Raw genomic sequence first — 13670 nt, forward strand, 5'->3', positions numbered from 1 at the left:
GATAATTCCGATTTCTCTGGCTTGGATGAAAGTTACATAATAAATAGACATAACTAATCAGAAAATAAGTACTTCATTCCACTGTGGGCAAGACATTCTGCTAGGGAGGCTGAAGGGTCCCAAGAGGCTGCAGAGGGAAGAGGCCATCGCCGTGGATGGCGGGGATGGATGGCAGGAAGTGCCGTCGGAGAGGCGCTGGGTCTGGGCTCAGCAGGGGCCCCAGGTGCCATAAGGTCCTGCTGTTTCCCTCTCCATCCTTGGTCTGGGTTGGAGTCATCAGATTGGCCTTGGAGGGTATGCCAGGTGAGGAGAGAGGTGAGGACGAACCCTTGGGAGGAATGATGGTTAGAACAAAGCACAACCAGGAAGGCCAAGAAGGATCCAGCGAGTGCAGGAGGGAGGCCCCGGGGGTTCAGAGGAAGACATGACCCCAGAAATGTCTCGGGACGAGGCTGGGGAACGTCCACGGCTCTGGCAATCGGGGTCAGGTGGGCGGGAGGGGGCAGGAGGCAGGAACCACAGACTGTGTCCCCGGGGGTTCGCAGAGAAGGGGAGGGGCCTGGCAGGGGCTCTGCTGGAAAGCCCAGGGGGCTGGGGAGACCAGTGCATCTCAGGACTCAGAGTGTCTCAGGACTCAGAGTGTCTGAAGGAGGAGAAAATTCTGGAGCAGGTGAGATGGACAGGTGTGCGGAGCCCTGCGTGAGGCCGCCTGACCTCAGAGAAGAGGGAGGGAAAACATGGTGCAGAGGGTTTCAGGGAGGAAGGAAGCTGAAGAAATGGACACAAAGCAGCTAAATGCCCTCGGTGAAGCAAGAAGAGAATGGGTCTTCCAGGAGCGGAGAGGTCGCAGGAGGGGCTGAGGGTGGGGATGTGGGACCAGGGCTTGGAGGAGGTGAGGGCATCGGTCAGCGGAGGACAGCACTGCCCCGGAGCCGGGGGCGAGGAAACCTGCCGCCGCCCCTCTCAGGACACGGGAGCGAGCCGGCTCCGTCCTCCCGTTCTTTCTCTGTGGACGGTCGACCTCGGTTACTTACGGGTCGGGGGAGCCCTGTGGCCCTTTTAGCCTGGCCATCGCCTCCACGAGTGGGGATTCGGGACGGGCTGGTGCTGGGGGCACCTGGGAACCAGTCGAGGCCCATTTGCTTCGTGCTGTTGTTTATCGTGGCGCGGCAGGAACGCAAGAAGGTGTGAGAGCGACCCCGGTGGGGCTGCGGCGGCGAGACAAACGCTGGGGTGTCACTGCCTGTAAAGCCTGTTGTGTCCAGATGGCTGCCGCCCGTCCAGCCCCGTCGCTGTGTTTGTAACACGTCCTCAGAGCACCCCCCTCCGCTGCCCCCCGCCGCCTCCCGGGGCCACCGAGGCCCTGCCAGTCCGGCTCTGCTCGCCCGAGTCCCCGCGGCTTCCTCCACCTGCCGGCGCCCGACGAGCATCGGAGGACCGAGGCCCCAGGGACTGACGAGAGGGCGTCTCCATCCCGAGAGGGACGCCCCCCGGAGGCCGGCGCCGGCACTGCCGCCTCCACGGTGTTCGTCGCCACAGAGGTGGCCACGTTCTCAGCTGTCACTCGTGCAGAGCAGGTGCTCTGTGAACCCCGCGGTCCAGGCACGCCCTCCGCCCGCGTGACGGCTCTGCCGTGGCTACCGGGACGCCGCCCGTCGGGTCCGAGAAGAAGCGGCTAACTTACCCCCACCGTCCCGTCTTTTCTAGGGCATTCGCGACAGGAGGTCTGATTGCTGAGGATGTGGTGGTGAGGCACTTTTCACACCAACTTTCGGACCAATCGGCCGCTCACTGAGGCAGCGTCTCCCCAGACTCCTTGCTCACCCTGCGAGCACCTGTGGGGCCGCCGCGTCCTCGGGTCCAGGTGGACGCTGAAGTGGGTGGAGGACAGGTCAGGCCCTGCTGCTCCCTCTGTGTGGGGGCACCGTGCCCACAAGGCCTCAGTGGGCAGGAGGGGAGCCGGCGGGGCAGCCGCCGGGGCGGGGGGCGGGGACACCCTGCAGAGGGCTGGCAGCGGTCAGCCAGAGCCGGGGTGTGTTTCAACCTCAGAGAGTGGGCCGAGCATGACCCCAAAGTGAAAGACAAGGGCAGAAGATGCTGCAGGTGCCAGAGGGACCCCACGCGGGGTGAGCGCGTGTGAGACGGGAATGGGACCCAGTGGACAAAGGCAGCAGCACGGTCACCGTGGCCGAGGTGGCTGGACGGGAGGCTCCTGTCTGACCCAAGCGCTCAGCCTGGACTGGATGCTGAGTGAGGCCTGTGGGTCCACCTGAGGATGGAGGAAACCGAGCGTGGCCAGGCCGTGGGCTGTGGCCTGTCAGCCCTGCAGGGTTTGGAACTTCAGCCTCTGTGGGACCAACACAAAGTTCCCAAGTCCACTGGGTTCTATTGACAGTTCTGATCTCTTCTCTGGCTGGCTCCGGGAAAGGACTTTTGCCAATATAATAGGTTTTGTATTTTTATAGTAAGTTTGAGCGTCTGTTTGTATTTTTTTCCCCTGGACTATATAGAGGTTTTGTCCATTTATCTGTTGGGTTGCAGATCTTTGTCTTGTTGATTTCTAGGGGCTCTTTATATACTAAGGATATAGCTTGTGATAGGAAGTATATATATATATTATTTTTTTTTTCCTCATTGTCTTCCCTTATTTCTTAATTTGCTGATGGTAGTTTTCTTTTATGCAGAAGTTTTTATTTTTGTGTAGTTGAATTTATAAATCCTTCTTTTACTGCTTTTGGATTTTCAGTTTTAATTAGAAGAGTCTTTCCTTGACTGCAAAGTTATAAAGGAATTTGCCCATGATTTCTGTTAGTACTTTTCTGAGTTTATGTTTAACATTTAAATATTTGACTCATTTGGAACTCATTTTGACATACAGTGTGAGACATGGTTGCAGCTTTTATCTTTTCTCATTTATTTTGTTGGATAGCTACTCTGTTGTCCTAATGCTGTTTATCCCACGGTTGCTTTTTCACTACTGATCTGAGATGTCACCTTTACTACATACTAATTTACCACATACTTCCAGCACAGCAATGGTCTAATGATTAACACTGGATTTGCCTACCTATTCTTGTTTCTTTTTCTGTTTGAACTTTTGAATCAAATTGTCTAGTCATCTTCTCACAATAAAAAATTCAATGACCCACCTCCTAGGAAATGGAAATAAAGACAAAAATAAACAAATAGGACCTAATGAAACTGAAAAGCTTTTGCACAGCAAAGGAAACCATAAACAAGACCAAAAGACAACCCTCAGAACGGGAGAAAATATTTGCAAATGAAGCAACTGACAAAGGATTAATTTCCAAAATTTACAAGCACCTCATGCAGCTCAATAGCAAAAAAACAAACAACCCAATCCAAAAATGGGCAGAAGAACTAAATAGACATTTCTCCAAAGAAGATATACAGACTGCCAACAAACACACGAAAGAATGCTCAACATTATTAATCATTAGAGAAATGCAAATCAAAACTATAATGAGGTATCATCTCACACCAGTCAGAATGGCCATCATCAAAAAATCTAGAAACAATAAATGCTGGAGAGGGTGTGGAGAAAAGGGAACACCCTTGCACTGCTGGTGGGAACGTGAATTGGTTCAGCCACTATGGAGAACAGTATGGAGGTTCCTTAAAAAATTACAAATAGAACTACCATATGACCCAGCAATCCCACTACTGGGCATATACCCTGAGAAAACCATAATTCAAAAAGAGTCATGTACCAAAATGTTCATTGCAGCTCTATTTACAATAGCCCGGAGATGGAAACAACCTAAGTGCCCATCATCGGATGAATGGATAAAGAAGATGTGGCGCATATATACAATGCAATATTACTCGGCCATAAAAAGAAACGAAATTGAGCTATTTGTAATGAGGTGGATAGACCTAGAGCCTGTCATACTGAGTGAAGTAAGTCAGAAAGAGAAAGACAAATACCGTATGCTAACACATATATATGGAATTTAAGGGAAAAAAAATGTCATGAAGAACCTAGGGGTAAGACAGGAATAAAGACACAGACCTACTGGAGAATGGACTTGAGGATATGGGGATGGGGAAGGGTGAGCTGTGACAAAGCGAGAGAGAGGCATGGACATATATACACTAACAAACGTAAGGTAGATAGCTAGTGGGAAGCAGCCGCATAGCACAGGGAGATGAGCTCGGTGCTTTGTGACCACCTGGAGGGGTGGGATAGGGAGAGTGGGAGGGAGGAAGACGCAAGAGGGAAGAGATATGGGAACATATGTATAACTGATTCACTTTGTTATAAAGCAGAAACTAACACACCATTGTAAAGCAATTATACCCCAATAAAGATGTTAAAAAAAAATTCAAAATCAAATATCCAGAAAAACCTCAGTCCATCCTTATTTTTGTTGTGGTTGCATTAAGTTATGAAACAGGTTGGGGAGACTGTGTCCTGTGATGTTGAGTCTTCCTGGTGAAGAATGCGGTAACCTCTCCATTTGTTCACGTTTTCTTATATGAATTTTTTAGGGTATTTAAAAATGTTTCTCAAATAGATGTTAATTTCTTAGGTTTATTCCTAGAAACTTTATCTTTGTTTTTTGGATAATTAAATGGAGATAATTTCTTCCATTATATCTTTTAAAGCTATTGGTTTCTCTATTTTAATTTTATACACTGATATCTTACTAAATTTTCTTATTATTTGTAGAAGGTTTTCGCTTCGTGTTGTCTTTGGGCTGAGATAGATGTATTTTGCCATGTTAAGGAAATATTTAATCCTATTTTATTGAGGGTTTTTTGTTTGTTTGTTTGTTTTTTTGCGGTACGCGGGCCTCTCACTGTTGTGGCCTCTCCCGTTGCGGAGCACAGGCTCTGGACGCGCAGGCTCAGCGGCCATGGCTCACGGGCCCAGCCGCTCCGCAGCATGTGGGATCTTCCCGGACCGGGGCATGAACCCGTGTCCCCTGCATCGGCAGGCGGACTCTCAACCACTGCGCCACTAGGGAAGCCCTTTACTGAGGTTTTTAATGCTGAATTTTATGAAATACTTTTTCAGCTTCTCTGAAGATGATCCCATTATTTTTTAAATGTTTAGATCTATTAAGAGATAAAACAAATTACCTATAACCACTTTTGAAACCAGCTTTTTAAAAGTTTTGAATTTTATTTTGACATGTAATTATGTTTAGCTGAGCTCTATAGCATGTATTATTGAAAACCCAGTTTTCCATAAGGACGTACTATTTTCTCAAGCATCTGGAGTTCAGCAGCATCTTGAATTCATTTAACAAAGACTTATGGCAAAAAAAAAAAAAAACCAGAGCTGTGCAGTCATGCCATGATTTAAAAGCTGACATTCGTTCTCTGAGTTTGAAAAATAATAGATATATATATTTTAATGAAGAAAGTGACATACAGTATGCTCGTCTTAAACAAAGCAAGCGTCTTAAACAAAGCAAGAGTGCACAGAAGTAGGTATGTAGGAAGCTAGAAGGATTAGATAAACATTGTCAATAAATTTAAATTGACGGGATACACACTTTTAAAATGCCTTTTAAAAATAACATAAGAAATAAGTTAGAAAGCAAATACATAGGAAATCGAAGTTCACAGATGCCTGCTATCAGACGGACCTGCCAGCACGCCAGTCTCCATGGCAACAGCAGAGTGAGGGACCGGAGACGGAGGAGCCGCCACAGTAAGCCTATGGATCCCCTGAACACCGTCATTTCCGAAGCTTGCTTGTTGCCTTTCAATTTTACAGAATCACATTACAATTTTGTGGTGACTGGAAACCAAGAGGAGAAAAGATTTCTACCTCCAAGATGGAGCAGGCACTCACCACTAAAGGGGAGCGATCTTGAGGCTTTTTACAAAATATTTGTCCCCCGGGACTTTGGTCAGGTGCAAGGAGACCAAGCCCTGGGTCTGGGTGACACGCAGGACCCAGTTTCTGATATTATGTGTGTCGTGGAGGTGCCTGTAAATGGGCTACAGACACTGACTTATGGGTTATTTATTTGTCGCCTCTGCAGTGCAGTTGGCAGTAAACACACCACCTTGAGGTAGGGGCGCTGGGAAAGCCTCATCACGCCGAGAGCTGTTCACCCGCTGGCATTTCCTCCTGAACCTCCTCCTTAGACAGCTGGGCAGGGACCGCATCCTCTCCGACGGCTGTAACGCTGGGTGATGGATCTCACGCGGCTGCCAGTGCGGGTGGAGCCCGGCACCTGCGTGCTGTCTGATCCAAGGCTCCTGGAACATGTTTGTTTAAACCAATCAACGCTTTCTGATGATGGCACGAGACTCAAAGCCTTGACGCTGCCATTTTTCAAAAGGGGCAAAGCATGGCTGACGATAACAGAACTCATCCCCACAGCAGCAGCCTGGGAGATGAACCGAGGGTTTCCCCGCGTGCTGTCCGTGCCGCCGCCTCTCACCTGCACGCGGGGTAAAAGCCGCACAAGAGACTGACCAGAAGCGAAAGACTGGAAACGAATGAGAAGGCACCGGGCAGGCTCCCGCTCAAAAGGCCCCACCAACCAGCTGGATCTCGGCCCACCGAGGTCACGTTTGCAGTGGGGCCCTGGGCGGTGGGTAAACTGCGGGAGGGGTGATCCGGGGGTGGGCGGCCGAGCAGAGGAGCAGAACGGCTTCTTCAATGTTTCAAAGATTGCTTAACGAAGAAGCCACCGTAAGGGGGCCTACGGCCCATGTGTATCTGCTGACTAAGTGGCGTTACACGGCCGTCTGTGTGCTCAGCTCTGCCCCAGGGCTCCTGTGCCTGGAAAACCTCCTGTTCCGTCAGGAGGACCTGCCGTCCACACACAGGACAAAATAGCCGAGGTTCACGTGCCCCCAGGCAGTGCTGGTGGACGGCGCACCCTGGACGGAGCGGCTGGCGTGATGTGACATTTTACGTATGTGGCCAGGCATCAGATAAGCAGGAAGGCTTATTCCATCATCCAAGTCCATCCTGCGGACTCAGCTTCCGGGAGCACAATATAATATTTCAGTCAAAAAGTTAAATCCTACCTTGGCCTGGATTTCTTTAGGGATAATCCCGACTAGAGCATTTACACCGAGAGAAGACCTGTGTTTGTCAGAAGTACCTCCTAGCAAGCTCCCTGGTGAGGGCCAAGCCATTATGCAAAGCGAGTGTTATTTATTTATCTTTCCCGGAAAACAGAAAACACACTGTACACACACTTGCCATTCAGTTTGGCAGAGGCTGAGACGAGGTGGTGACACGTTCATGTATCAGGAAGCAGTTTGAAAACATTAGTGGCGAATTGAAACCAAGCTCCCGACAGAGATGCCCGCCCAGGGGTTCCTGCTGTCCCGAGTCAGCCGGGCCCCACGAGGTTGCCAGACGGTAGGGGCAGCTCTCCCTCCTCTGACAGCCCCTCCCCCTGCCCCACTGCCCAGCTCGGCAAAGGAATGTTTGAACAAGATAACACGCCCCCAAAAGCCCAAATAAAGTGTTAGGAGGAGCACAGGTGGGCCTGTGTGAAAGGTAAACTGTTCCCAGAAGCAGCAATCAGGCAAACGATCTGACTGTCGATCTGGTTAATGTTTCTGCCTCTCGCCTGCTGTGCACACGGCTCCCGCTGGCGGGGCCCAGGGCGTGTGCCGTGTGGACAGCCTCCCCGCTGCCCGAGGGTCCCTTCTTTCACCTGGAGCCACAGCCAGGCAGCTTCTAATCACACACCTCATCAGGCTGTGCTGCGCAGAGGGTCTCCCACCTTCCCGCCAGGCGTTACCTCAGCTGCCAAAACACAATCTGTCCTGACGGCCCTGAAACCGGGCCCCGCCCCCCGCTCCTCTGCTGATGCCTGAGTCTCGATCTGATTCGGGGTTGGTGTGCTCGGCGGCACTTAATCCATTTTTCCCTCCAGCTCATGGCAACAGTGGCTCCTGCCAGGTCGGGCTGGCAGCGGCTCCGACAGCGGGACGTAAGCCCAGCTGGTGCCCGGAACTTCCGTGTTCATGTTCACAGCAGCCCCGGTGCCAGGAGAGTGGTTCCCGTGCATCCCGACCGGACAGGGGGCTCTTCCTGTGGCCCCCGCTCCGCACTTGGGGCCATACCTCTGGTTACCCGGCAGCATCTCTTTGTCTCAGTCCTGGTGAGACCAACAGAGAAACGAAAGCAAGGCCCGCGGGGCTCGGGAGGCAGCAAACGGTGTGAACAGGAGGCCACGCTGGGCCCCTCCGCTAGGAGCAGCCCAGTGGCCGGGACAACGGAGGGAGGGGCCGGGCCCCGGGTCCTGGGATGGGGCCGGGTGGTGCGCTCCCGGGAGAGTCTTTCCACGAAGCACCACGGGCCCGGGTTCCCGGGGCGCAGGTTGTCTGCACGTCCGTCTGCGCACAGGCCGGCGTCCGTGGGCCGAGCAGACTGGCCCTGACCCGCTGACCGTGGCTTTAAGTCCTCAGACGGAAAAGCCGTTGTCGCGGCCCGAGTCGGGGGCATCATACTGGTTCGGGGAGACTCTGGGTTGATTTCACCGTTTCCTACAAATGACGTCAAGCCGTTGGCCGGAGCCACTCAAAACGGACTATTTGTCTACTTTCTCTCAAAGGCTGGGAAGGGGCTCCCTCAAGGCCTCGGCCGTAAACCCGTTGTGGTTCCCGAGTAGCTTCCCAGCGACAACCCGCTGTCCCACTTGGGACACTGGCTTCCTGGTCAGCTGCGTGGAAGGAGGGACACTGGCCTCTGACCAACGGCCCGAGTGGAGCCCACCGCCCGGGGACCCTGGACTGGAACGGCAGCCCCAGAAACACGGGCTGGGCTGCAGCAGCTTTAAGATGTGCTTTGAGGCTGACATTTCTGTCAGCAAAATTCTAAATTCTGCGTGATCCGTGGTCACCTTAAGGCCGCGACCTTCAGTTATGCTCCGTCCGCTCTCCCAAGGAACCCAGCAGACCCGTCCCCTGGGTCACGCCCGGGCTGGTTTGCTGTCGTCAGCGGCGTGGCCAAGAGGGAACGTTGACCCGGCATCACCTGGAGCTGGAGCTGCCTGGCCCCGCTCCCGCCGTCGTGCTTCTCAGGTGAGCATTGCCTGCCACAGCCGCCCTCCGTCCGCTGGCCGCCCCGCCGTTGGCGTGTGTGACATTCCCATGCTGGCCCTGCAGCTCTTTGTCCACCGTCAGCCAGACACGGCGTGGCAGCCCCGGGAGGTGACCATCAGGGGAGTGAAGCGTGCAGCTCAGGGGAGGAGCTGAGCCCACGCCAGCCCTGGTGGTCCCGGGCGGACCCCTCGAGGGGTGCACGCTCACGGTGGCGTCCATGTTGCCCAGAGTAGGTGTGCCCGCAGGGTGGGGTGGCCACTCCCAGTGGCTCATCCCCCTCCCACCACGGGCTTCTTCCGTCTCACGGCTCCACCCTCCTCTGGGGCAGGGGCCAGGTCAGCGAGGCGGGGCAGTCTCGGCCCAGCTCCCCGTCTGCCTGCAGCGGAGAAGTGGATGGCCGGGCTGCCAGCTGCTGACCCTGCTCGGCCAGCACGGGGTGGGGACGGGAGGGAGGGGATGGCAGGCTTGCTCTCCCTGCCCGGAGGTGGCAGGTCCTCTCCCCGCCGACCCAGGTGCCAGTGGCAGGGGACGGAGGCTCTGGGGAGCCCGGCCCCAGGGCGATGCTGCCCATGGAGGGGGCGTGTGAGGCTGGGCTGACGGCCCGCTGACGCTGCCCCCGGATTCTGTCCTTAGTTTACAGGTGAGGTTGTGCGGGCTCTCGGATCCTGCAGCCAGGGGAGGTCATGCTGGAACCCAGCCTGTCTGGCCTCAGGTCTATGCTTTTCCCACCGAGTCTGAGTTCAAGGCTGCTTACAAGCTGCAGGACCCTGGGCGAGTCACATCTTCTCTGTGGGCAGATTCTCATGTCTAGCAACATGGATTCTGCCTAACCTTTCTTTTAATGCTGAAAAATCAGGGGCTGCCTGACTGCAGTACAGACTTGGAGTCACTCACAATTCTCTGGCTCACTTCTGAGGATGTTTGCGGTAAAACATACAGACTATAATATTGATCATTTAACCATTTGTATAGACGCACCATTCAGAGGCATTCAATACATTCACAGTACTGTGTAACCATCACCACTCTCTTTACCTAAAGATGTTCCTCATCCCTGACATCAGCTCTGTGCCCAGGCATCAACAGCTCCTCACCCCACCCCACCCTGGCAACTCGCTTTGACTTTCTGTCTCTGAATTTGCTAATTCTGGTACCTCATATAACTGGTATCATACAATGGTTGCCCTTCTGTGTCTGGTTTATTTTACTGAGCATAATGTTTTCAAGGTCTGTCTATGATGTAGCATGTATCAACTCTTCCTTCCTTCTTAACCGCTGAATAATATTCTGTGTGTGTGTGCGTGTGTGCATGCGTGTGTGTGTGACATCATCTTTATCTTTCATATGCTGGTGGACACTGGTGTTGTTTCCACCGTTTGGCTGCTGTGAACATGACTGTGCAAACACTTGTTCGAGTTCTTGCTTTCAGTTCTTTCGCGTATGTACCCAGGAGTGGATTGCTGGGCCACATAGCACTGAGCTGTTCTCCACTGGACGTTCTCACCCACCACACGTGCATGGGGCTTCAGGCTCTCCACATCTTCACCAACATACATCGGTTTGCATTTTTCAACAATGATTGCGGCCATCCGATTCGGTGTGAGGTGACATCTCAGCTGTGGTTTTGGCTTGTCTCACCCAGTGACTCAGGATGTGGAGCAGCTCTTCATCTGCTTGTTGGCCATTTGCATATCATCTTTGGAGAAATGACAGTTCAAGTCATTTGCCCATTTTTAATTTTTTTTTTGTTTAGCTGTAGGAGTTCTTTATATTTTCTGGATACTAATCCCTTATCAGATAGAGGATTTGCAAATATTTCCTCCCATTCTGTAGGTTGTCTTTTTGCTTTCTTGATACTGTTCCTTATGCACAGAATTATTAATTTTGATGTGGTCGGATTCATCTATTTTTCCTTTTGTTGCCGTGCTTTTGGTGTCATATTATTACATTTTAATAGTGCATTCTTTCCTTACTCAGTCTTACTGCTACCTCTGTCATATGTCAAAATTCTCGAAACATGTGTATCTGTTTCTGGGTTCTCTGTCCTGTTCCGTGGCCTCTGCTTCTCCTGACACCACTGCCTTATTACAGCCTTAGAGTCAGTCTTGACACCCAGCAGGGCAGGTACCACCGTCTCCTCCTCCTTTGAAATGTTCTTTGCTATTCTTAGCTTTTTGCTTTAATAAACTTTACCATCACCTTTCTAAGTTCCATGATAAATATAGCAGGAATTCTGATTGAAATGGCATCTAGCTCACAGCTTTTAAGGGGGAGGGTCGCCATATTCACAATATTAGTCTTAACATCCCGCAACACAGTATATTTTCCATGTGTTCAAATCCTTTTATGTTCCTCAATATTTTAACATTTCCCCACCAAAGACTGTGGATGTCCTTTTTAGACATATTTCTGTAGCAGTGTTTTAAAAATAGCTTTCATGCTGTTGTTTACGATGTCTTCTTTCCTATTATATTTTCTAATTGATAATTATTGGGTATAGGAGTGCTACTGGTTTTGGTAAATAGATCTAAATAACTTCCTCCTCTTTTCCTCTTTTTTATTTTCAATTTCTCTTTTTAAAATTACCCTAAGATTTTAATACCTATATCTTACTGTATTTTTATTTTTAACAGACCCAAAATTGTTCAGTATTTCTACCCCTCCAAACAGGAAAAGGATTTTAGCATTTTTAACCACCTACATTTAAACGTGAAGTTAGTTATTGATTTTTTAAAATATAAGTTTCAACTACAGCATTGTACTACGACATCTGTGTATACTGCAGGGTGAGCCCCCCCCAAGTCTGGTCACCGTCCATCACCAGACGGTGGAGCCCCTTCACCCAAGTCATCCCTCCCCCAACCCCCTTCCCCTCTGGTAACAACCAATCTGTTCTTTACACCCACGGACTTGGACTTCTTGTTTGGTGGTTTGTTCCTCAGATTCCACATACAAGTGAGATTATACCGTATCTTTCTCTGTCTGACTTATTTCACTTAGAATAATACCCTCCAGGTTCATCCTTGTCGCCACAAATGGCAAGCTTTTTTTTAACGGCTGAATAACATTTCTGTATATATACATAATATAATATTCCATGATGTATACATCACATCCTCTCTATCCATTCATCCATGGAGGGACACTTACGGTGCTCCCACGTCTTGGCTATTGTGAACAGGCCTGCTGTGAACATTGGAGTGCATGTGTCTTTTTGAATACATTGGTTTAATGAACTATACTGTGGAGACTGGTCTCTCTGTTCCTTGTTATGTTTCGGCGTGGCTCTCATAGCATCTCTGTTGATGGTGCTGGTCTGTAGCGCGGGGGCTCTCCTAGGGCAGCCGGCCTGGAGCAGATCAGGAGGCCACCCCTGGACAGAAGGTGCACGACGTGCTGGGTCCAGGGGCACGTGTGGGGAGGGAGGGGCGCGGCTCTAGGGAGAGTGCATTTCAGCTGTGGCCGGTTTCGTGTCTGGAGCCGGTCCGTCCTCCAGGCAGGCCGGGCACCCGCCAGCCCGGCACCCAGGCCGGAGTCTGAGCCCTGTCTGCCACGCCGTGCGCTCTGGTTTCCTGGCTCTGTTCAGATGAGCTGCGGAACCCCACAGAGCGTTAAACTCTCGTCCTGATCCCCCCTTCGCGGTACAGCGGCCACGAGACGCAGGGTTTCCCTGTTTCCAAGGTGTGGGAGAGGCGTGTGCAGCCAAGGGGAGGCCGTGGTTGTTAGGGGCCGGGACAGCATTTCCTGCAGGGAATTAATCCTGGGGCCTCAGGTCCTGCTATGATTTACTCACTGCAGAGTTGAAAGGCCCGGATTCAAAGGCCCAGCGCAAACCTTTGCCCCCTGGGAACAAAGGCGGGAGATTAGCTCCATGTTATCAATCAGCATTGTCAGGATGGGATAGAAACGCTTCACCTGTTGACGCCTCAGTGTGCGCCTCCAGAGGGGGTCAGAGGTCACTCCTGCCCAAGGTTTTGTGTCTCAGTTCCCCTGGCCCCGAATTACCTTTAAAAATGGCCTCAAAGGACCGGAGATGAACGTGGATTAGTGTCTTAATCTTACAGCAGAGCCTGTAGTTAGGGTCTGGGGACGGAGGGGCTGGTGGCATTGTCTGGGGCTGTCCCTGGCACGCAGCCCTGGGGGTGAGGCCGGCTTTGAGCCTCTGGACACGACCCTTTACCAGCTAGGGGGCGGCTCACGGGGCTTTGCCAGCTGACTCAGTGGGACAGTGGGGTTTGTCAAGAGCCTAATAAGTGAGCTCTTGGCTCCGAGGGGTTGGGAGCACCCTGCTCCGGGGTCCCTGTCGGGAGACGGGTGGAGCTCATGCTCCAGGGACTGGCAGAGACCCCCTGCCCCCGCCCCCGCCTGCGTTCAGAGTCCCCCGGAGAGTAACCTCATCAGACCGAAATTGCCTCTCTTCTGGCTGCACACGCTGTAGCCGCAGCCCTGCCGTGACGGGCTTCCACCTCCACGTGGCACGCGGGCCCCAAACCCCATCTGCAAAGCGGGGCCCCCGGCAGGCAGGGGTGAGGCCCTGTGAGTGTTCCCCGCAGCCAGCGGAGAGCCTGCATGGGGGGCCGGGATTGGCGGGGGGCCGTGGGTGCCCGCTGGCCTTT

The 13670-nt window shown here is 52.2% G+C and overlaps 1 long non-coding RNA gene across 2 annotated transcripts in view; it reads left to right on the plus strand.

Moving 5' to 3' along the window:
- The first annotated feature begins 7757 nt into the window (after positions 1-7757).
- Positions 7758-13670, plus strand: part of LOC141276060 (uncharacterized) — a 36910-nt gene continuing 30997 nt past the window's right edge. For both annotated transcript variants that reach the window (XR_012324995.1, XR_012324996.1), the window contains exon 1: positions 7758-9033. This is a non-coding gene — a long non-coding RNA (uncharacterized lncRNA). The remainder of the gene's footprint in view (positions 9034-13670) is intronic.

Source organism: Tursiops truncatus, chromosome 12 (assembly GCF_011762595.2).
Source record: "Tursiops truncatus isolate mTurTru1 chromosome 12, mTurTru1.mat.Y, whole genome shotgun sequence".
Taxonomy (NCBI): Eukaryota; Metazoa; Chordata; class Mammalia; order Artiodactyla; family Delphinidae; genus Tursiops; species Tursiops truncatus.